Here is a 25,891-nt window from a genome sequence, read left to right on the forward strand (position 1 = left end):
TAGTGGATGTCAGTGGGAGAAATAGTGCCCCATCTTTTGTGTGAGTGAAAGGAATAGGGCCCCATCGGTGTCAGTGAAAGGAATAATGCCCCATCTGTGTCAGTGAACGGAATAGGACCCCATTGGTGTCAGTGAAAGGAATAGGACCCCATCAGTGTCAGTGAAAGGAGCAGGACCCCATCAGTGTCAGTGAAAGGAATGGGGCCCCATCACTGGTGTCAGTGGCAGGAATCGGGCCCCATTATTGGTGTCAGTGGCAGGAATCGGGCCCCATCATTTGTGTCAGTGGCAGGAATCAAGCCCCATCGTTGGTGTCAGTGGCAGGAATTGGGGCCCCATCGCTGGTGTCAGTGACAGGAATCGGGCCCCATCATTGGTGTCAATGACAGGAATTGGGCCCCATCATTGGTGTCAGTGGCAGGAATTGGGGCCCCAACACTGATGTCAGTGATAGGAATCGGGCACCATCATTGGTGTCAGTGATAGGAATCGGGCACCATCATTGGTGTCAGTGACAGGAATTGGGCCCCATCGTTGGTGTCAGTGGCAGGAATTGGGCCCTGTCATTGGTGTCAGTGAAAGGAATTGGGCCCCATCGTTGGTGTCAGTGGCAGGAATTGGACCCCATCGTTGATGTCAGTGGCAGGAATTAGGCCTCAAGGGCCGCATAAAGGCAAGCAAGGAGCCGCACGCAGTTTGGAGACCACTGGGTTAGGGCATCATTTTCTCAACCGTCTTACCAGTAGAACCCTTGAAATAATTTTCATTTTCATTTTTGGCAACTTGGTATTTTTTTTGTGCCAAGAACAGGCTCTGAAGAAGGTAAGTACAAATCAGCTGAAGTTAAGTATTTGGATTGCAACCTTTCTCAACCGTCTTACCAGGGGAACCCATTAAATAATTAGCATTTTCGTTTTTTGGCAACTTGGTATTTTTTGGTGACCTTCAACAGGTAAACAAGAAGGTACTCAAACTTCTTTCCGGGAGAACCCTTAAAATAATTTTCATTTTTGCAAACTTTTTTGGTGATCCTAAACAGGCACTTAAGAAGGTAAGTAGGCATCTTCAGAGGTAAGTTTAGTATTGGGATTAGCTTAGGGCAACCTTTCTTACCATTAGAACCCTTGAATTAATTTTAATTTTCAGTTTTGGCAAATTGGTATGTTTTGGTGACTCCAAGCACAGAAAAGGGTAAGTATGCATCAGCAGAGGTAAGTTTAGTATTGAGATTGGGCTAGAGCAACCTTTCCCAACCTTGATACCAGGAGAACCCTTGAAATATTTTTTTGTTTTTTGGGTGACTTGGTATATTTTTTTGACCCTGAACAGGCACAGAAGAAGGTAAGTAATATCGGGATAAGGTTAGGACAATCTTTCTCAACCCTATTACCAGGAGAAGCCCTTTTATTGGTGGTCTGTGGAGAAGAGCCCCCTTATAATGGTGGTCAGTGGGGAAGAACTCCTTAATATTGGTGGTCATCGAAAAGAGTCCTTCACCTTGGTGGTCAATGAGGAAGAACCTTCATACATTGGCGGTTAGTGGAGTAATGTTCCTTATATTGGTGGTTAGTGGAAAATGGCCCTATATATTTGTGGTCAGTGGAGAAAGACTCAATTCTTTTGATGTTTTGTGGAGAAAGAACTCCCTTATAATGGTGAGGAACAGTCCTCTTATATTGGTGATCAGGGTGGACGAGCCCCCCACACATTGGTGGTGAGTAGAGAAGTGCTGCTTGCATTGGAGGTCAATGGAGAAGAGCCCACATACATTGGTGATCAGTAGGGAAGTAAGTGCCCCATTACATTGGTGGTCATTGTGGAAAAGCCCCCTTATATTGGTGGTTAGTGGGAAGAAGTCACATACATTGGTGGTCAATGGGGAAGAACTGATACTCTCCTCTACTCTCTTATGCTTGGACAGTGGACTGCCCCTCGTCATCCTCACATCAATTGCAGGGCAGGGGACTATGCACTGGTCTTGATGATCCAAGAAGACTTGTGACCACCAGAGCATAGGGGAGAAGAGGCTGCGGAGGAGCAGTCTTACAGCCTTGAAGGAACTTGTGGGAGCAGAGGATTGGGTTATGTAATATGGAATTTTTTTTGGCCCCCCTAGACCTAAAGCAGCCGGAGCAGCCCCATTGCAAGGAAGTATTTTTACCTTCCTCAGAGTTGGCTAACATAAGAATTGGGTTAAGGAAAGGGGGGGGGGGGGTTAGGCATGTGGGGGTTGCATTATTTTTGTTGCTGCGCCAAAATTCCTGTCCAGTGCCGAACACCAGCAAAATACGTTGTTACTAAGTGTGGAATATGCTATGGTATATCGTCTGTATTTTATAACCAATGAGATCCTTCCTTCACAACACGAATTTCCACCTGGTCACATGTCAGACCCCTGACCTCCACCACGGTATTCCGCTGGTAAAGGTCTGATTTTTAATTGTAGGTCTGGGAAGGACTCTTCTCATGTCTGCACAATAATTACCGGAGGCTCTGGATCTGACAAAAGGAAACCTTTGTTTAAAAGGCTGAACGTTCTCTCATCTGCTTCTCTTCTCTACTTTGTCAAATAATTAAAACATATTTGAACATTTCAAGGGGATTGCTATAAACTCCACCGAGGTGTCTAGTCCCCACTTCAGTCTCCTGATAAATAAAAGGTGAAGGTTCCATAGCCTTCTGGATGCAGGTTGTCATGTTATCACTCAATGGAACGGAGAATTATTTCTGTCTTTCTCTTTTGGCTTAGTAGCAGAATCTCCTCACTGATCATGACAATTATCTATTGCACACCAGCAAAAAAAATAAAACACCATCGTCCATTATGGATGACTCCTTCAGCTTTGGAATGTTGAGGCACAGATGGGCTGAAGGCCGTTACAAGGCTGAAGGTAACAATAACAATTGTCCTTCATGGTATATCTCCTGAGATATTTATACACACCCTATGGATGTTTTGACACTCTTTCTTCCTTTCTTTCTTCATTCCTGCCTTTCCTTTCTTATAACCTTCTTTCTCCCTTCCCCGTCATCCTTCCTTCTTTCCTTTCTTCCTTTTTTCTTTCTTTCTTTCTTTTTCTTTATCCAATTCTCTTTCTTTTTTTTTTTCATTCATTCTTTTTTACTGCCTTCCTTTTTTTACCCTTCTTTCTTCCTCCCCGTCTTCCTTTCTTTATTTCTCCCTTCCTTTTTTAACATTATTACTCCCTCCCCATCTTACTTCCTTCTTTCCTTCCTTGTTTTCTTTCTCTTTCTTTATTTGTTTCTTTTTTTCCTTCTTTCTTGCTGCCTTCCTTTTTTACCCTTCTTTCTTCCTCCGCTATCTTCCTTTCATTCTTCCTTCCTTCCCTTTTTACCCTTCTTTCTCCCTTCCCTGTCTTCCTTCCTTCTTTCCTTGCTTCCTTTTTTCTTTCTTTATTCCATTCTCTTTCTTTTTTTTTGTTTCATTCTTTTTTCCTGCCTTCCTTTTTTTAGCCTTCTTTCTTCCTCTCCTGTCTTTCTTTCTATCTTCCCTTTTGGCCCTTCTTTCTCCCTCCCCCGTCTTCCTTCCTTTCATTCTTTCTTCCTGTCTTCCCTTTTAATCCTTCGCTCTCCCTCCCCCGTCTTCCTTCCGTTCTTTCTTTCTTCCTTCCTTTTTTACACTTCTTTCTCTCTGCCCCAACTTCCTTCCTTCCTTTTTTTTCCCCTTTCTTTCTTTCTTTCTTTTTCTTTCCTTTCTTTCTTTCTCTCTTTCTTTCTTTCTCTCTTTCTCTCTCTCTCTCTTTCATTCCTGCCTACTGTCCTTCCCACTCCTTCTCTCCTTAATTTTTTTTTCCACTGTCCTTTTTTTTTTTCTTTTTTTTCTTTTCTTTTTCAAACTCCTTCCTTTTTCCCTGTATAACTTATCATCCTGTTCAGTGTGTTATTAAGATGCGATTTCATTCACTCTGAAGGGCCCCCCCAATGCAACTTCCAACAGACGTGTGTTACAACGCAGAGCGTGGCAATTCACTAATATGCATTTTTTTTAGGGCGGCAAACTGCATTGCATATTATAGTGTTTCGGCACATTGCTCTGCCCTGCAATGCGCGTGCAAGACGAATGTCACGGCATCACACCGAAGTACATAATGTGTGTTGGCACGCATGACCGCAATGACATGTGTGAATGGGCTCCTATATAGAACTACATAGGATGTATTTTAAGTTATCAATAAGTGTTATAATAAATAATATAATATATATATATATATATATATATATATATATATATATATATTTAAATAAAAATTAATTGTCCTTTTACTTACATTTATAGATCAGAAGGAAGCTGCAAAAATCAATCCAAAGGGTCCAGAGGACTATATATATATAAAAACATTAAATAAAATAAATATATATATATATATATATATATATATATATATAAATTATATATATATATATATATATATATATATATATATATATATTTTTTTTTTATTTATTTAATGTATATATTAAATAAAATAAATATATAATAATTCTATATATATATATATATATATATATATATATATATATATATATATATATATATATTAAATAAAATAAATATATATTAAATAAAATAAATATAAATAAATATATATATATATATATATATATATATATATATATATATATATATATATATATATATATATATATATATAAATTATATATATATATATATATATATTATTTTTTTTTATTTAATGTATATATTAAATAAAATAAATATATAATAATTCTATATATATATATATATATATATATATATATATATATATATATATATATATATATATATATAAAATAAAAAAAATATATATATTAAATAAAATAAATATATATTAAATAAAATAAATATATATATTAAATAAAATAAATATATATATATATATACACACACACACACTCTTCCCTTCGGAATATGACACTTCATCGGAAAAGCGAGCAGGCTTGTTGCGCTGTCCTCGCCTCCCGCACTGCCAGATCCTTTATCCCAGCTCTGACAACAATACATATGGTTTTAAAAGAGCAAACTAAGGAGGTGTGAGATTTTTAACTATTAAAGTGCGACCAGCTGTAGCTGTACTCTGTGTGCCTGTGCTATTCCAAATGTGCAGTACAACCCGACCGCGCTTCTAAAAAGGGACGCTCCACCCAAAAGTGATACTATAGAAGTTTAGAGAGTCAAATGACCAACGGACGTCTTTTGGAAAATCTTTCAGCCTATTCATTTGAATGGGCTGAAATCGCACTGGATCGCACTGAAAGCAGTAAATGCACACATTTAAAAAAAAAATAATGCACTGCAGCGGATCGCATGGTGCTGTGGTGGCTATGCGATCCGGCGCAGGTAAACACGCAGCATCTGCGATCTGCATTTGGGGTGTCCTGAGGATTAGATTGAAACCTACAGAAAGCCGCACACCCAGTGCGTTTTGAATGCGGTGCGTGAAACGCACTTGGTACGCAGGTTTCCAATGGGAACGAGCCGTGAGACCAATAGGAGAATATCACACGATTCCACCTATCTGGATCTGCCAAAAAACGGAAACATAGTTGCTTTTTATGTTCCCCCAGACAAGACGAGCCTCTATCCCCTTCATTAATGGGGGAACCCTACTATACAAAGCTCAATTTTTATTTTCTCACCTTACAGTCCAGCTTTAATGTATATCTAGAGCCAACATTTTTTTGTTGTAGTTGTGGATAGTCTAGTAAATAGTCAGAACTCCCAACTTCAAAATATGTCAACGAAGCGCAAAATGGGTGTGGCTACACACTTGCGCTGAAAATTGGGTGCAGCTTTTTTGAGGCATGTTTAATAAATAGAGCCTTACTTTACTCGCACATATATGCCACAGTCCTTGTAACCACATAATACTCCTTAGCTACCCAGCCAGAAGCAGCAGTCTCACAGACACACGTAAACCTCGGCACAAAGGATAATTTTGAATAAATAAAATGTCCATTGCCTATGGGTTCTTTTGCACACACAATATAGACAGACAGCCTTCCTTAACCTCTTTGTGCCGAGCACACCCAAATATGCTCGGCACCAAGCGGCCACATACACTCTATTGCCAAATGTATTGGGACCCCTGTATTTTCACACACGTGAACGTTAATGGCATCCCCAGTCTCAGTCCGTAGGGTTCAATATTGAGTTGACCCACCCTTTGCAGCCATAACAGCTTCAACCCTTCAGAAGCACATTTGTGAGATCAGACACTGATGTTGGACGAGAAGGCCTGGCTCACAGTCTCTGCTCTAATTTATCCCAAAAGGCGTTCTATCGGGTTGATGTCAGGACTCTGTGCAGGCCAGTCAAGTTCCTCCACCCCAAACTCGCTCATCCATGTCTTTATGGATCTTGCTCTGTGCACTGGGAGCTTTCCGATAATGTGACCGCCGTGACAGCCAATCACGGTGGTCACATGACCATAACTCCCCCTTTAAAGGCGAAACATGGGTGCTAGCTCTAAAGAGGTTAAAGCCCAACTCCAAGAAATAGAAAAAATCTATGCTTGCAGTGGGACCCCTACCCTTGTACTCCAAGGTTTAAATGCCTTCTATGTCTACAGGAACAGGAATTGTTACTTCCCCTTTTTACTGCACCATACATCTCCATCACCAAAACTTGGGTTTGTGGTGAGTCCCTTAGCGCCATCACACACAATGCACTCTGTGCTGTATGTAGTGGGGGGAGCATGTCGTTGTGGCTGGGAGCCCCTTAGAGAGGAGGCGGCTGAGGACCAGTCATACCGCAGCATGGGTATACTTTATTTTTCTATTTCCTGGAGCTGGGTGTTAATGAGGGGACTTCTTCACAATCAGCAACTTTTTCGAGACAGGAAGGAGAAGCAACAAGCAACACAAGGAGCCAGTCAGGTGTGCCGCAGGGCAGGGGGCATGCTGATAGGAGTAGAGAGCAGAGAGATGAGCTCATCTGTCTTCTGCTTCTCCTTTCACTGTCCCATCACAGGGTTTGAAGGGGGAGAGTGCAGCAGAAAACAATTAGGACTACCTTGGCTGTATTGAGCTCCCCGGCTGGCTCGCCAATAATACGGCTGGCTCGCCAATAATAATATTTTGGCAATTAAAACAGCTCCCATAGATGTATTTCATCTGTTTGCCTGCAGAGTTCTGCTTTAATAATTTGCCTCAAAAAATGTTTCTTCAGCATTTTGGGCTCGTGAAATCTTTGGATATTTTTTTTTTTTCCTTGACTTTTTGCTGAATTGACACACATTGTGTATTTTCTCCACATACAAGGATTCATTCTCATGGTTTTCTGCTATTGTAAGCTACTTCGGCAATTCTCTAAGGCTTCTTCATTAAGACAAACAAGCGATGTGCGCAATGCTGTACTGCCGCTGGTCCTCGGCTTCCAGGGACAGTCCCATGTTTGGAGGGTTGGTCCCTTTAAATGGTTGAAATGCACCTAATTTTTGGACAATTCCATGACATGTTTCCTTTTTTTGTTTTGTATTATGGTAGATGGAAAGCCAGTCACTAAGCTCTTTATTATAATAACCCCTGGTGGTCCTGCCACGAAGGTTCTCTTATAGGGTGACAACCAAATCCCAGCTATCCTACTGCGTTGTCACTCTATCGCAGGGGGTCTCAGACTGGTGGCCCTCTGGCTGCTGTGGAACTACAAGTCCCATGAGGCATTGCAAGGCTGACAGTTACAAGCCTGACTCCTACAGGCAGAGGCATGATGGGGCTTGTAGTTTCCGCAAGAGCTAAAGGGTTTGAGATCCCTGCTCTATCGCATACAGCCCCTGGTAAAGACTACAAGCGTCTGTGCCAACACACATTGGCATGTCCCGATTGTCACTGTCAGGAGGCCAGGCCAGGGCAATGATAGGCAGCAAATGCAGGGGCGCGTATATGTGGGAAGTAGCTGAAAATGGCTGGAGGAGATCAACAGTACTGAGATGTAAGAAGAATGGGGAAAAAGGGGGAATAACGTATTTCTCAGAGAGAAGAGTCTTACCTTATCCAAGGCAAGGTGTCTGAGCACCAATGGGGGCATTGTCATTACTGGGTGTGTGGCCCGTTGTAGCCTTTATGTAGCTCTTGGGGCACTATTCCTTCCACTGATACCAACAATGGGGCACTATTCCTCCCACTGACACCAACAATGGGGCACTATTCCTCCCACCATTACCAATGATGGGACACTATTCCTCCCACCATTACCAATGATGGGACACTATTCCTCCCACTGACACCAACAATGGGGCACTATTCCTCCCACCGATACCAATGATGGGGCACTATTCCTCCCACCGATACCAATGATGGGACACTATTCCTCCCACTGACACCAACAATGGGGCACTATTCCTCCCACCGATACCAATGATGGGGCACTATTCCTCCCACTGACACTAACAATGGGGCACTATTCCTCCTACCGATACCAATGATGGGACACTATTCCTCCCACTGATACCAATGATGGGGCACTATTCCTCCCACTGATACCAATGATGGGACACTATTCCTCCCATTGACAAAAATGATGGGGCACTATTCCTCCCACTGATACTAATGATGGGGCAGTATTCCTCTCACTGACACCAATGATGGGGCATTATTCCTCCCACTGACATCAATGACGGGGCAGTATTTCTCCCACTGATACCAATGATGAGGCACTATTCCTCCAACTGACACAAACGATGGGACAATATTCCTCCCACTGACACCAATGATGGGGCACTATTCATCCCACTGACTCCAATGCTGGGGCACTATCCCTCTCACTGACACCAATGATGGGGCACTATTCCTCCCACTGATACCAATGATGGGGCATTATTCCTCTCACTGACACAAATGATGGGGCACTATTCCTCCCACTGACACCAATGATGGGGCACTAGAGCTTTATTTATTGCACATACTCTAGAAGTTGAGGTTTTACATACACTTTCATTGCAGATACAATATACAGCCATAATTCCGGCTGCGGAATGCTCGCAATACCGGCGCCGCTTCCCCTTTAAACATAAATAAATCTGCAGAAAACAGCAGATCAAGGTTTGTCCCATTTACGGAATTTAATCAAAAAAGTTTTTTCGCGGCTCGAATCCCTTTGATGGCGCAGCAACTGTGAAATTCTATTTCAAAGGCCTGGCACAGACTACCTCTCTCAGGCTGCAAACCCAATTGTGCCGCCGCCGTATCACACACAACCAGCAAAGGAAGAGAAAACAACGGCGAGGAGGACGCCAAGAGAGCGAAAGGGGAGGGAATTCTTTGTAGGAATATTCACATAATAACCTTATCTCCAGTCAGATAAGATTCTCCCCGCAGCTGTGAAAAAGGTGTCGCTCTTCGCGGCTCAAGTGCGGCGGACTAAATGGTGTCATTAACCCTTTCCCGCCACCTCGAAAATGTTACATTGTAATCGTATTTCGGTCTTTTTTTATTGGAAGGGAACCAATCAGGATAGAGATATGACATGGCTGACTCCCTAAAAGGCGCTCGCTTAACATGAACCATCTGCTTTACCCATGGAGGGCAACGGCTTCACTTAAAGTGGAGCATTGCATGAAAACCTTCCAGGCATGTCACCAATCATGGGGCACTATTCTATTCTTCCCACTAATACCAATGATGGGGCACTATTCCTCCCACTAATACCAATGATGGGGCACTATTCCTCCCACTAATACCAATGATGGGGCACTATTCCTTCCACTGACACCAATGATGGGGCACTATGCCTTCCACTGATACCAATGATGGGGCACTATTCCTTCCACTGACACCAATGATGGGGCACTATGCCTTCCACTGATACCAATGATGGGGCACTATGCCTTTCAGTGACACCAATGATGGGGCACTATTCCTTCCACCTATACCAATGATGGGGTACTATTCCTTCCACTGACACCAATGATGGGGCACTATGTCTTCCACTGATACCAATGATGGGGCACTATGCCTTCCACTGACACCAACGATGGGGCACTATTCCTCCCACTAACACCAATGATGGGGCACTATGCCTTCCACTGATACCAATGATGGGGCACTATTCCTCCCACTCATACCAATGATGGGGCATTAAGTCAGATAGAGCCCACCTCATTTCCTGGCTGGAGGACCTCCAGCATCATCTCCCCAGCCTGACTGTGCCTGGCCCCGTCCCTTTTCATTCATTGGATTGCAGTTTTTTCAATAATAGAGGCTCAGCATCACATGTGGGTGTGACCTGTGACTTTGCCTGGGAACGCCTACTAAACCGCCACCCACCCATCAAGGCATTTTGATTTGCATAACCCCTCCCACTGCTTGCATTAGGACTGAGGGCTCTGGGGAGGAGCACTGAGGCAGGGCACTGTGATGTTGTCAGGGGCATGTACAGCACTCTGCCGGCTCCTCCCACCAGCCGCCATCTGCCTGCATTGCATAGAGAAGCACAGAGCCCCAGTGATGACATCACAGGGTCTAAAATAAGCTTTGTAATGAAAACGGTTTTGTTTCAGCATATTGCTGGGGGGGGGGGGGGGGTGGAACCACTGAAGGAAAAACGTAATATTCTCAAAGGCTTCCCTAAAAATTCCCTAAAAGTCCTAAAGTCTCTAAAAAGAACCTTCAACATTGGAAGAGAAGGGACCACAGGGAGCCCGCTGTTACCTTTATTAGCCTGAAAAGTTTTCTCGATGCCCCTCTCTGATATACACTCACCAGGCCTGGAAACGACTTCAAGAGACGCGAGATCGCTTACCAGACTCTGCGATCTGAGTCCACGGCCCCTATAGCAGGGAATACAGAATAGAGGCGGCGATTGTACAAGGAGGGCGGCGATGGACGCCACGCATCTCTCCGCTGACAGGTCCACCTCAATACATCGCCCCTGTTTTTATTTCTACACCTTTTTTATTTTTTACCTTTTGGTTAGTTTTGGATAGAATGAGGGCGGCAAAGAAACGCTGTCAGGTTTGAAGTTGTTATGTCCCCATGGGGAGATTTCTCTTCATTTCTTGTTGGGACAGGATGTGATGGTAAATCTCTCCAGCGGGTACAGGATGTCATATTAAATCTCTCCACTTGGGGACAGGAAATCATTTTAAATCTCCCCAATTAGATCTCTCCAGTGGGGACAAGAAGTCATGTTAAATCTCTCCATTTGGGGACAGGAAGTCCATTTAAATCTCCCCAATGGGCTCATTAGATCTCTCCAGTGGGGGAAGGAAGTCATGTTAAATCTCTCCAGGAGGACAGGAAATTATATTAGAAATCCCCAGTGGGAGGAAGGAATTATTTCAAATATCTTCAGTGGGGACAAGAAGTCATTTTAAATCTCCCCAGCGGAGTTCAGAAAGTCTTATTACATCTCTGCAGTGGGAAAGGAAGTCATGTTAAATTTCTACATTAGGGAAAGGAAGGCATAGTAAACCCCATCCAGTGGGGACAAGAAGTCATGTTAAATCTTCTCCATTTGGGGACAGGAAGTCATTTTAAATCTCCCCAATGGGGTCATTAGATTTCTCCAGTGGGGAAAGGAAGTCATGTTATATCTCTCCATTTGGGGACAGGAGGTCATTTTAAATCTCCCCAAATTGGGTCATTAGATATCTCCAGTGAGGACAAGAAGTCATGTTAAATCTCTCCAGCAGGACAGGAAATTATATTAGAAATCCCCAGTGGGGAGAAGGAATTATTTCAAATATCTTCAGTGGGGACAAGAAGTCATTTTAAATCTCCCCAGCGAGGTTCAGAAAGTCTTATTACATCTCTGCAGTGGGAAAGGAAGTCATGTTAAATTTCTACATTAGGGAAAGGAAGGCATATTAAACCCCATACAGTGGGGACAAGAAGTCATGTTAAATCTCTCCATTTGGGGACAGGAAGTCATATTAAATCTCCTCCATTTGGGGACAGGAAGTAATTTTAAATCTCTCCAATGGGCTCATTAGATCTCTCCAGTGTGGACAGGAAGTCATTTTAAATCCCTCAACCCCCCCCCCCCCCCAATCACAGTGGAGTTAGGAAGTCTTACTATATCTCTGAAGTGGGGACAGGAAGTCACGTTAAATATCTACATTAGGGAAAGGAAGGCATATTAAACCCCATCCAGTGGGGACAGGAAGTCATTATGAATCCCTTCATTTGGGGGCGGGAAGTTACTTTAAATCTCCCCAGTGGGGCCAGGAAGTCATGTTACATTTATGAAGTGAGGAAAAGAAGGCATATTAAACTCCTCCCATGGGAGGACAGGATGTCATGTTAAATCTCTCCAGTGGGACAGGAACAGGAATTTATATTAAACCCCCATGGTGGGGGATAAGAAGTTATAGTAAATCTCCCCGGTGGGGTCAGGAAGCATGTTAGATCTGTCCAGTGGGGACAGGATGTCATGTTAATTTTCTGCAGCAGGGCAGGAAGTTTATATTAAACCTCCCCAGTGGGAGGGTGGGAGGTCTCCAGTGGGGACAGGAAGTAATTTTAAATCTCCCCAACGGGGAGCAGCAAGTCATATTAGATCCCTTCAGTCGGGACAGGACGGGACATGTTAAATCTCTCTTGTGAGGACAGGAAGGCATTTAAAATCTCTCCAGCTGGAAGGAAGTAATAAGCTGTCACTGTGCCCTGGATTGGTAAAATGCACACAAGGGGCGTGTGCCATAGGTGTGGGCAGCCTATAGCATTAGGGTGTCCACCCCAACTCTCAAACACACATGAACGCCACCTGCTGTCACAGAAAGACAGTTGACAGGAAGCATATTACGTCACGCCCCCTAAATACGGTGTCACCCCTTCCTACTTTTGAGCCTGGTCACTGGCACCCTCAACCACCCACCTGGTACTGTCCCTGGATAATGCTAATGCACATGGGGTAATTAGGGTGTGCCCAGGCACACCTGGTACACCCTGTGCGCATGCCTATGGCGCGTGCCCAGATCTCTTAAACTGCGTTCTCCTTGGCTGCAGTGTTTTTGCCCGAAAAAATGTTTGACGCACAAAAACGCGTTCAGGCCGCGTCAATAACTTGGGGTGCGCTAATTCATTTCATTGGCCCTAATAGTAATTTATTCTGGCCATTGAAATCAATTGATGCACAAGCGCTAAAGAAAAAGCGTTTTTTTTTTTTTTCTGCCAAACCGCTGCTGGTGCTGGATGCACTGGCAATGTTTTTTGTTTTTGCCCCTAAATGCTCCTGGCAGAGAAAAAAAACGCCAGGCGCCCCTAACAGCGGCATTGAAAACCTCCATTGCGCATAAGGCCTAATTATTACACCTGATTGGGCGACCGCTTGCGTCGTTTTCGTTAAAATCAAGACTGATCTCCTCTGAAACAAAGCCAAGCATCGGAGCTGACGTACTTTTCTCACCCCGTGCCTTGACCCTGCCGACTGCGCCAATCCAGATTTAGAAAGTGAAGCAGGCTGTGCCGCCTCCGTACCCTGATTACGATGACAGCCACAAATCTGCAGAGTCAGCGACAGGGGGAGAGACAACAGCGGCAATGTACAGCTGCCATCCGACTCCCAGCAACACCTGGAGAGATTCTGCTTTATTTTTGGATGGGGGGGGGGGAGGAGGGGGCGGTCAGGTGGTCTGCGCCATTGTATGAATCCTACTGATCTCAGAAGAAAATATACGGAAACCCAATCAATAAAATGCCATCCCAAAAGTCATTTCCAATATTTTTTTTAAGCTGCAGCCCTTCGTTAAAATAATCCTTGTTGATCCTGCCTTGGACATTCATGTTCAGGTACTACCTGTTATAGGGTGACAATGCTTTGAACCTCTCTCCTACTTGTGTCCTTGCGTTTGCGTTGTCTCCATGCCACACAGGCCTCCAATGGAGACCACAGCAAGTAACCGTTTTTTCGGTTGGTCCTACTCAGATCCAACCCCTGAATATGTGGGAACTGTCCATCACACTCAGTTTATGGGTTGGTCCTACTCAGAGCCCACCCCTGAATATGTGGGAACTGTCCATCACACTCAGTTTATGGGTTGGTCCTACTCAGAGCCCACCTTTGAATATGTGGGAACTGTCCATCACACCCAGTTTATGGGTTGGTCCTACTCAGAGCCCACCTCTGAATATGTGGGAACTGTCCATCACACCCAGTTTATGGGTTGGTCTCACTCAGATCCCACCTCTGAATACAGTATGTGAGAACCGTCCAGCAAACCCAGTTTATGGGTTTGTCCTACTCAGAGGCCACCTCTGAATATGTGAGAACTGCCCCTCACAGCCAGTTTAATGGTTGGTCTCACTCAGATCCCACCTCTGAATATGAAAGAACTGTCCATCACACCCAGTTTTTTGGGTTGGTCCCACTAAAAGCCCACCTCTGAATATGTTAGAACTGTCCATCACACCCAGTTTATGGGTTGGTCCTAATAAAAGCCCACCTCTGAATATGTTAGAACTGTCCCATCACACCCAGTTTAATGGTTGATCTCACTCAGATCGCACCTCTGAATATGTGAGAACTGTCCATCACACCCAGTTTATGGGTTGGTCTCACTCAGATCCCACCTCCGAATACAGTATGTGAGAAATGTCCATCAAACCCAGTTTATGGGTTGGTCCTACTCAGAGGCCACCTCTGAATATGTGATAACTGTCCCATCACACCCAGTTTAATGGTTGGTCTCACTCAGATCCCACCTCTGAATATGAAAGAACTGTCCATCACACCCAGTTTATGGGTTGGTCCTATTCAAAGCCCACCTCTGAATATGTGAGAACTGCCCATCACACCCAGTTTATGGGTTGGTCCTACTCAAAGCTCACCTCTGAATATGTGAGAACTGCCCATCACCCCCAGTTTATGGGTTGGTCTTACTCAAAGCTCACCTCTGAATATGTGAGAACTGCCCATCACCCCCAGTTTATGGGTTGGCCCTACTCAAAGCCCACCTCTGAATATATGAGAACTGCCCATCACACCCAGTTTATGGGTTGGTCTCACTCAGATCCCACCTCTGAATACAGTATGTGAGAACTGTCCATCAAACCCAGTTTATGGGTTGGTCCTACTGAGAGGCCACCTCTGAATATGTTAGAACTGCCCATCACAGCCAGTTTAATGGTTAGTCTCATGCAGATCCCACCTCTGAATATGTAAGAACTGTGCATCGCACCCAGTTTATGGGTTGGTCCTACTCAAAGCCCACCTCTGAATATGTGATAACTGTCCCATCACACCCAGTTTAATGGTTGATCCTACTCAGAGCCCACCTCTAAATATACAAGAACTGCATGAGTGCATGTAGACCGGAAGTGGCTACAAAGAGCCCCCATAAGATCACTGAAACTGAAACGTGATAAAGGATGAGAAAAAAAAAAACTGAAAGTAGAATTTTATTTAAAAATTGGAAATTGTTTTTGAATCAAAGCGCTTTAGCAAACGAAATATTGTCCTCACAGTAACTAAGGCATTGTACAACAAATTCGATATTGCACCAGTTCACACCAACCAATCAGAACTCATACATGGGTGAAGAACCATTTACTGATAAAGGTAAGTGAAGGGGTGTTAAGGTTCCTCAAGGACTTCCAAATACTGGGGCCACACAAGGACCCTTATTGGGACACTGCGACTGTACGACTAAAATGTTCCTTCTCTTTCCTCTACGGCTAAAAAAAAAAAAAAAAAAAAAACCCTACTATGTCATTCGGCGCTAAAGACATTTAGATGCAAATGATGAGATCCGTCTTCGGCAAAGTTCTTGTGCGGTTCCTAAGGGGACAATTCACCAAACAGCATTCAGCACTCGCAGATATGGAGCCCCTATCAATAATACACTGAGGAGCAATCCGCCTCCCCCGAAGCTGCCATTTTATTCCACGATAAATGAGGCTGCCGGGCTGTTGGCGGTTACCTGTGCATGGAGCAACAACGAGGCTGCTCATGGATAGAGTGGCATTGTGTGCAATGGCTAGCTGTGGTCGAGGGTCCTATCAGTGCATTTAAAACAAAGAGAGGATGTTGGTTATTACCTCGCCATTGTTTGTGTATGTTATTTTTTGCTTGGGGGGCTCTGTTTTAAGGCTGGGCGCATAGTCCATGAGGGTGTCCGCTGGTGCAGGTGTCCCCTATCTTTCTAAACAAAGGGATGGTTTTTGTGTCCTTTGAACTTTAGGAGAACCAGACTGTGGAGGTAAACAATATCCCATCATTGGTATTATTGGGAGGAACAGTTTCCCATCATTGGTGTCAGTGGGAGGAATAGTGCCCCATCATTGGTGTCACTGGGAGGAATAGTTTCCCATCAATGGTGTCAGTGGAAGGGATAGTGTTCCATCATTGGTGTCAGTGGACAGAATAGTGCCCCAATCATTGGTATTCATGGGAGGAACAGTTTCTTATCATTGGTGTCAATGAAAGGAATAGTGCCCCATCATTGGGGTCAGTGGATGTAATAGTTTCCCAACATTGGTGTCACTGGGAGGAATAGTGCCCCTTAATTTGTATCAGTGGGAGGAATAATGCCCCATCATTGGTGTCAGTGCAGGGGATAGTGTCCCATCATTTGTATCAGTGGGAGGAATAGTGCCCCATCATTGGTATCAGTGGGAGGAATAGTGCCCCATCATTGGTGTCAGTGGGAGGAATAGTGCCCCATCATTGGTATCAGTGGAAGAGATAGTGTCCCATCATTGGTGTCAGTGCAGGGGATAGTGTCCCATCATTTGTATCAGTGGGAGGAATAGTGCCCCATCATTGGTATCAGTGGGAGGAATAGTGCCCCATCATTGGTGTCAGTGGGAGGAATAGTGCCCCATCATTGGTATCAGTGGAAGAGATAGTGTCCCATCATTGGTGTCAGTGCAGGGGATAGTGTCCCATCATTTGTATCAGTGGGAGGAATAGTGCCCCATCATTGGTATCAGTGGGAGGAATAGTGCCCCATCATTGGTGTCAGTGGGAGGAATAGTGCCCCATCATTGGTATCAGTGGAAGAGATAGTGTCCCATCATTGGTGTCAGTGGAAGAGATAGTGCCCCAGAACTCCTGCCTGCAGCAGACTGATGACAGCATCTCATATTAATGGCTTTAAGATCAATGGTCAGATAGGAGACTAAATAAGCCCAACGCATTTTGGGGGTCCAAGGTTGCAGCCTTCGCCAGGTCTTAAAGACAGAAAACAATGTATATGGACTAAATTCTATACTGAATCTAGCACAGGATTCCCCAGCAGAGGTTTACTGTTTTAGTATATTGTAGCATGTCAGCCATGCATTCCTATGAGGACCCATTAGTATGTACCGGAGCCTCATATCACATCTTTTTATAGTGACAGGTCCTCTTTACATTAAAAAAAATAAGTCTTTATTAAATATACTTCTTGGATTCGGTCCTTCTCGGAAAAATATCTGAAAATTTTTGAGATTATCACCTATTTACCCCCCCCCCCCGCTCTGTCACCGACCTGCAGACGCAGGTTTTAGAGGCGCAGGACGCAGCACGCCTTACTGGATCACGGCGAATATCAGGCGGTGAGATTTGCACCGGGGGAACGATCGCCGGATTATCCCCAGCAGCTGTTTGCAATATTTTCATCCTGAATACATTTCAATAAATGGTCCATTTTTCACGCGCCTAATCCCGCGTCCGAGCCCATGGAAGACGCCGCTGGACGTGACGTGAGGCACACAAGAGCAGGATGGCCAGAACTTGGGGACCAATTGAGGAAACCATAAATGATGAGCATGCTGGAAAAGTGGCCAGCATGTCCGACCGACCGACGTCTTTTCAGGCTCTGCGTCCGTTGTGGTCAGATGGTGTAATGGTCGGGGCAGAGATATAATTGGTTGGCGGGATTTTCCTCTTTGCTAATTCCGCCCCACGGGAGGAAAAAAAAAATGGAAAAAGTTTTGTCTGCGCTATTTATAATGTACAAAAACGAGAACAATCGTCGATGAACACATTGACGGCGTGCCAGGATATTTTTTTTTTTCTCATCTTTTACAAGTCGGCGCGGACCTTTGGATCCCCGTTTCCTCGGTGCCTGCCGATTAATCAGAATAGACGCTACGCCACGAAAATAGTGCCGGAGGATTAACCTCGGCACTGCTGAAAAGTCGACAAGAGCAGCTAAAAGCACCAGACGTGGCTCACAGAATGAGGCAAATACTTTATTTTTTTCTATTTTTTTTGCAGACAAACTGCAGTCTTCTGCGCCGTCAACCCGCCATCTGCAGCCGCTGGAAGATGGACAGCAGCAAGGCGGCTCATGGAAGGGGTCATGTGATCTCCCCACCTGACAGTTCAGTTCTATTTGTTAACACCGAACAACGACTCCCGGAAATGTCAGCGACTTCATGTAGAAGAGCCAGCAAATTATCATAGGTGCTGGAGGGTGTAGGGAAGGGTTAGAGCCTCGGCCAGGTTTTTGTTGATGTCTGAGTGAGGGAAGGGAAAGAGAAAGAAAGAAAGAAAGAAAAAGAAAGAAAGAAAGAAAGAAAAAGAAAGAAAGAAAGAAAGAAAGAAAGAAAGAAAGAAAGAAAAGGAAGGAGGTAAATAGAAGGGAAAGCAGGAGAGGGGAAAGAAAGGACAGAGGGAAAGAATGAAACAAAGTAAGTGAAGGATAGGAGAAAGAAGGGGAGGAAAATAAGGGAAAAGAACAGAGAAAGCGAAATAAAGAAGGAGAGAAGGAAGTAAGGAGATAGAAAAGAGAGAGATGAGAAAGTAGGAGAAGCAGGGAAGGAGGAGTAAGCAGAGGAGGAAAGATTGAAGGAAGAACAGAACAGAAAGGAATGGGGGAGAAGGAAGGAAGGAAGGAAGGAAGGAAGGAAGAACGGAACAGAAAGGAATGGGAGGGAAGGAAGGAGAATCAGGGTGGTGGAGAGAGGGGGGAAAAAGGAGTGAAAGAATGAAGAAAGGAAGGAGAAGCAGGGGAGGTGGGAAGAGAGGAAAGAGAGCAGGAAGGAATGAAGGAGAGAAAAAGGGGAGGAGAGAGAAAGATAAGTAAGAAAGTAAAGAGAGAAAGGGGGAAGAAGGAAGGAAAGGGAAAAGGAAAGAAGGAAGGAAGGAGAACCAGGCAAGGGAGCAGAAACAGAGGAGGAAGGAAGGAAGAACGGAATTGAAGGAAGGAAGGAAAGGGAAAAAGAAAGAAGGAAGGAAGGGGAAAAAGAAAGAAGGAAGGAAGGAAGGAAGGAAAGGGAAAAAGAAAGAAGGAAGGAAAGGGAAAAAGAAAGAAGGAAGGAAGGAGAACCAGGTGAGGGAGAGGAAGGAAGGAAGGAAAGAAGAATGGAAAGGAATGGGAGGGAGGAAGGGAAGGAAGGAAGGAAGGAAGGAGGGAAGGAGAAGTAGGGGAGGTGGAAGGAGAGGAAAGAGAGGAGGAAGGAATGAAGGAGAGAGAAAGAGGAGGAGAGAGGAAGATAAGAATGTAAAGAGAGAAATGGGCAAGAAGGAGGGATTGAAGGAAAGAGAAAAAGAAAGAAGGAAGAAGAACCAGATGAGGGAGAGGAACAGAGAAGGAAGGGAGGAAGGAAGGAAGGAAGGAAGGAAAGAAAGGGGGAAAGAAGGAAGGAAGAAACAGGTGAGGAAGAGGAAACAGAGAAGGAAGGAAAGAAGGAGAGAGGAAAGCGAGGAAATAAAGGAAGAAGAGTAAGAAAGTAAGCAGAGAAAGGAGGAAGGATGGATGGATGGATGGATGGATGGATGTATGACTAGGTATCCCAGAGCATCCAATAAGCAAAGTAGAAGTGACAACTCTCTCTGTTGACCACAGGAAATAATTAGACTCCAGCCAAACCCTAAATGGTGACTACATAGACCTTCCTCCATTTCTAGAGAAGTGAGGAACATCCGGTGTAGAAGGAGGGCAGAGAAAGTAATCACCTTCGGAGTTCAGTCCCGACCTGCAATCCAACCAGATATTTTCCATCAGTCTCTACATTATCCAAAGTTCAAAGATCCAGAAAAGTCTGATACTCAAGCACCGTCTTCTAAGAACTCGGATCAGAAGAACAACCAAATCAAAGCCAACCAATCTCAAGACCTTCGCAGTTCGACCTGATTTTCAAAACCTGGCCGAACCGCATGGGTGTGCCGCGGGTGATAAAGCGCATTTCTCTGCGTGATGAGAAAGCATGCAATTGCGCGAGCATTCCTGACACACAAAGTGTGAGCCTAGCCTTATGCCCCGTACACACGAGAGGGATTAAGTCTGACAGACCTCCAAAGGAGTTCCGCCGGAGTTCCGACGGAGTTCTGGCGGACTTTTCGACCGAACGGACTTGGCCACACACCATCACACCAAACTCCGACGGAGTCGAACGTGATGACGTACGACTGGATTCGACGTAGGAAGTTCATAGACAGTAGCCAATAGCTGCCCTAGCGTCGGTTTTAGTCCGTCCGAGTAGCACACACACGAGCGAATTTTTCGAAGCGGACCGGGTCCGGCGGAGTTCCGTCGGGAAAATTTAAAGCATGCTTCATTTCTAAAGTCCGTCAGACTTTAGCGAAGCTAAAGTCCGTTGCAGCCCACACACGATCGGATAGTCTGACGGACTCAGTCCGTCGGAGTTTGGATGTCGAAAAGTCCGCTCGTGTGTACGGGGCATAAGACATGGTGGCTGCATGGACTGTCATTGCAGGAAAATAGAACCTGCACTACAGTCCAAAACGCTATGCATCCCAACGCACAGAATATTTGCATACATGAGCTTTGGAATACTATAGAGCACAGTTTCATAGTTTCATAGTTAGTAAGGTTGAATAAAGACACCAGTCCATCCAGTTCAACCTGAGTGAGTGTCTACAATTGCCCCTATCCCTGTACATTGCACACTCACATTGGTCCCTACCCTCAAGGAGCCCACAATCCAAGGTCCCCATTCATATACTAGGGACAATTGTGGTCAGAAGCCAATTAACCTACCTGCATGTCTTTGGAGTGTGGGAGGAAACCGGAGTACCCGGAGGAAACCCACGCAGGCACAGGGAGAACATGCAAACTCCAGGCAGGTAGTGTCGTGGTTGGGATTTGAACCAGCGACCCTTCTTTCTGCTAGGTGAGAGAGCTACCCACTACACCACTGTGCCGCCCAGTATATGTGCACAGGGTGTAACTAAAAAGGAATGGCAACGCACATGTATGCTCCACACTAGTGTGCATTACCGCACTGTGCATTACAATGCATGCTATGCCGCACTTTATGGTGTGAACAGGAGCCAATTATCCAGGTTTGGCAAATCCGCATCCTGCAGTCAATGTGGAAGAACTACAAGCCCCAGCAAGCTATAGATCATCCCTGGAGGTACGAATCCCTCTGAGGTCTCCTCCATCACCCCCCCCCCCCCCACCTCCTCATGCACTGCTGGATATTATTTGTCACCGATTTGGGATAACAAATGCAACATGCCTGGAAGTTCCATTTCCCCCCCCCCCCACTGAAATGCGTTAACAATTATTCACCCAACCCACACACACAACGCAGAGATGAATGGCGTGGCCCGGCTCTCACCCTGTCACTCTCTCGCCACTGCACAATTCTATCCGGAGGAGTCAGACGCTGCGATTAGTCAGACTCAACCCTTCCAGACGCTGGGGGAAGATAAACGGCTCCGAGTCCCCAAGACACGGCGGGGCAACATGCGTGTTACGGGCGGCATCTGCCAAAATCAGCATCGGCTTTATTAAGGGTTGCCCCCCCAAACATCACAGCTATGGAATGTCGCCCTCTGGAGGCGGGGTTGTATATAACATGCAGGGTATTTTTAGTTCGACTCATAAACTGAAATACATTTACAGCTAAAACACATAGGAGTTGAATTATAAAGAATTTGCATAGCCCTCCCCCCCCCCCCAATGTTCACTCCTTCTGTGCGAATGGGGCAAAAAAATAAAAATAAAAAACGAATGTAAGTAGGAGGCTATAGGTTTAAAGATAAACTCCAGAGGATAGAAACCTTTCTCTAAAACAAACAAAAAGTTTCAGTTGGAGTTGTGTTTAAAGTTTGTTTTTTAATACACTCGGGAGTAAAGAATTTGCACCCAGTGAAAGTGAATGTACACTCCTTCCATGAGAATGGGGCAAAAATCAACTGTTCATAGGCTATATAACCTGTCTTGTTCGAATGTAAATCATTGATTGTAAATGGAACATACCCCTTTTGGCCACAAGATGGCGCTAAGTAAGTCAGTCATATGATGTTTAACCCCACCTAGTGGTCTAATGCAGTATTTTCCATTTTGAATAAAAGATTTACAGTATCTCACAAAGGTGAGTATAAATCCTGAATAATAAAGTGAGTACACCCCTCACATTTTTGTAAATCTTTTCTTCTCTCTTTTCATGTGACAACACTGAAGAAATGACACTTGTCTACAATGTAAAGTAGTGAGTGTACAGCTTGTATAACAGTGTAAATTTCCTGTCCCCTCAAAATAACTCAACACACAGCCATTAATGTCTAAACCGCTGGCAACAAAAATCAGTACACCCCTAAGTGAAAATGTCCAAATTGGACCCAATTAGCCATTTTTCATATGCACCCTCCCAAGAAAGAAAAAAAAAAAAATACTCTCTAGCAACACTCGCCAAACTGAGCATGTGCAGAGTGCCTCCTATGGCTCTTTACTATCAAGAGATAAATTAGGGACAGTGGAAGAAGGGGAGGATCAGAGAAGACAGGATCATCCATCCTTTATACACAATGCGGAGGATTAACCCCTTAGGCTCCACAGTGAGTATAACAAGCACTGCTTTACTTCATATACAGACTGATTTTACTGTTGTGGGTTTAGTAACACTTTAAGCTGTAAATGAAAGTCTTTAATAGCCGCCTGCAGTTCTTTTCTATACATGTGTTCCTCGCCGGGGATTGGCAGCGGTTTGATGACAAGTGAAGATCGGCGCAGTTCTGCCCTCCATGCCGGAGACGCTTTCTACGTCCAGCCCTCCACTATGGTGTACTTTTCTACATTTCAAACTGTCGTCAAGTGGCTGGGAAAGTATTTCCGTAGCTCCAGGAGCCTGTCCTCTCAAGCCCGCCAGCCAGATGGATGGGGGGGGGGGTGGGAGGGGGATGGGACACTAAAACGCTCTCAGCAATGCTTTACAGTGCTTAGCGTCGTCTATTATAAATGGTAAGGCGATGTGCAGAATGTGAGCCGGACTGCGTGTCAGGTCACTGACCCCAATGGGGTGTATGCATAGAACACTAACACTAATGTCATCACTGAACATAACATATGTCTGCATTAACCTTTGCGGGGCTGAAGATGATTGGAATGCAGAAATGTGTCATTTGCTTCCCAGGAGGAAATCGCCATCTCAATAATGAGTTGTTTCCCTTAAAGGCTCAAAAGGTTTACCTGCTCAGTAAAGAAAACCATATAAGTAGCTGAACAACTTAGAATGCAGCCTATCCGCTCACTAGAGACTGATGACATCACTAAGAATGCAGCCTATCCATTCACTAGAGACTGGTGACATCACTGAGAATGCAGCCTATCCATTCACTAGAGACTGATGACATCACTGAGAATGTAGCCTATCCATTCACTAAAGAGCGGTGACATCATTGAGAATGCAGCCTATCCATTCACTAGAGACTGATGACATCACTGAGAATGTAGCCTATCCATTCACTAAAGAGCGGTGACATCATTGAGAATGCAGCCTATCCATTACTGGAGACTGATGACATCACTGAGAATGCAGCCTATCCATTACCAGTGACATCACTGGGAATGTAGCCTATCCATTCACTGTACAGAAGTCAATCTACTGATCAACTTCTGTACAACCGCCCTGTCGGATTTTCCCCACTTGATCAGCTCTGCAGTCTATAGCCTGCAACGCTAATCAGCGTATTCTAAAGCTGGAAAAGTCTGCCTACTATCAGAATACAATAACTCAGAGGGGAGGAATCTCCCATCCACCTCAAGTGGGTGGATGAGGAAATTGAGTCAGTTTTTTTTTTCATTCAACACCAGCTATAGACTGCTTTAGTCTTACCAACAACCAGATGACCTGGTCCTACCAATATCCCAAAAGCAACTTATGCCAACCCTTATTTGGTGTTCAACCCAGGCAAATACCCTAACACCAGAAGAATGTGAAGGCCATGAACCTAAGCCTTCCACCAAGAACGCCTCACATAGTTGCTAAACAGGCTGCCACCTTGAGAAGGATTCGCAGTGTGGCAGGGAAGCCTTCCAACACCTCCAAGACCTGGAATCTGACATCCTCCATCCACGACCCACCATCTCTTTACAACTCAAAGTCCTCTTGATGCCCTCTAGAAAAAAGCAATCATGTCTAAGCATCTGAAAACCCCAGACTATCCTCGCTCTCTCCAAAGGCATGGCCTCTCAGGAAATGTTGAATGCCAGACTAGATGTTCCAGCTGACAGTGGGGTTAACCTAGTCTTGCCAGCAACCAGAGGACCTGGCCCTACCAATATCCCAATGCAACTTAGGCCTACAAATAACTCTTTGGAAACTTACTTCCTAGTGCTCAACCCAAGCAAATGCCCTAACACCCATGAACCTGGGCCTTCCACCAGGAATGCCTCACATAACTACTAAACAGGCTGCCATTTTGAGAAGTTTTCCCAATGTGGCAGGGAAGCTCTCCAACACTCCCAAGACCCGGATTCTGTCATCTTTCATCCACATCTCTTTACAACCCAACAGCCATTTTTTTTTTTTATTAAATCGGACCTAAGCTTCTTAAAAAAAAAAAAACAGACCTTTTTGCCAGCTCTCTCCAAAGGCACAGCCTATCGGGAAAGGTTGAATCGAAGTTCTTTTCAAGTTTCATTTAATGGAATTCCAGCGCAGAGATGGAAGCGCTGGGGGCGACTTATTGCAAACTATGCAGGAGATTTGTGACAGGACGTTAAAACTTCACGTCAAGCCTTTCATGCAAACAATAAATATTACTGGTGCTCATAATCAGACTTTTTTTTTTTTCCTTCGCCGGCTTCATCTGTGAATGTTGAACCTTTTTCAATTAATTAAAAACTATGCACCGAGAGTGCATATTTTATCAGCTCTCAGCTGCTTAAGTGTCTAGAACAGGCCAGGCAGTTTTTTTTTTTTTTTTCTTTTTCTCTAATTTTTTTTTTTCCAGGCAACCCAGAGCAAGTACTTGCAAGGGTCATATCTTTTTAATTATCTTTTCTCCCTTTGATTAATTATTCCGTCTGACAATAGCGGGCTTCTAATGCTATTCACCTGCCCGCGATGATTGACAACTTTTCTGTCTGACTCAAAGCAAACAGCTGCTGCCACGAAGTGCCTAGCAACGGGTGCCCGTGATGGATGAGACCCCAAGACGGATGGATGCAATAAATCATGTCTCGGCCTATAAAACTAAGGGGGATAAGAATACATGAGAAAGAAAACAAAACAAGGTTTCTTCCCAGGAGTCCACCCTACGCCTCCTCCCCCCCCCACCCTCCGTCACACCTGAAGACGACTTTTGTTTGGTAACATCTAACTTTTGTTCTTGGAAGGGCGACTCTGTTCAGCGCCGGCTTGGCACAGGTGTGGCTCTTGCTGTTGCTGCAACACCTGGAGGCATCCTCTGCATGCCAACGGGTGCATCTTTTCTTTAAAGTGTATCTAAAACTTTTTTGTTGTTGTTTTGAATGGAGGTGGAAAGGGTCTGTGTCTGTTATGGGCATTTTTCACCTTCTCAGTTGGTCCTGGTGGCCAATATCATTGGGAATGAAAGTGATGGGGAAATCTAGCATTTTGGGTTGTCACCAGAACAGGAAGAGGGGAAATCTTCCAAAGGTGCAGAGCCGTAGATATATTTTTATTTTTTCTTGCTAGGAAGGGGTTTAGCATTGGGTGCCCAGAAGGGAACAATAAGACAGCATGCTTCGTCCTGGTGACCACTATCATTGGGAATGAAAGTGAT

General features: G+C 44.7%; 1 protein-coding gene across 1 annotated transcript in view; it reads right to left on the reverse strand.

Annotated features, from left to right (window-relative positions):
* TSHZ3 (teashirt zinc finger homeobox 3) overlaps positions 1-25,891 on the reverse strand; it is a 147,840-nt gene that overhangs the window by 68,214 nt on the left and 53,735 nt on the right. The window lies entirely within an intron of this gene.

This window comes from Lithobates pipiens, unplaced genomic scaffold (genome assembly GCF_037356315.1).
Source record: "Lithobates pipiens isolate NorthernLeopardFrog02 unplaced genomic scaffold, aLitPip1_a1.2 Scaffold_10, whole genome shotgun sequence".
NCBI lineage: Eukaryota > Metazoa > Chordata > Amphibia > Anura > Ranidae > Lithobates > Lithobates pipiens.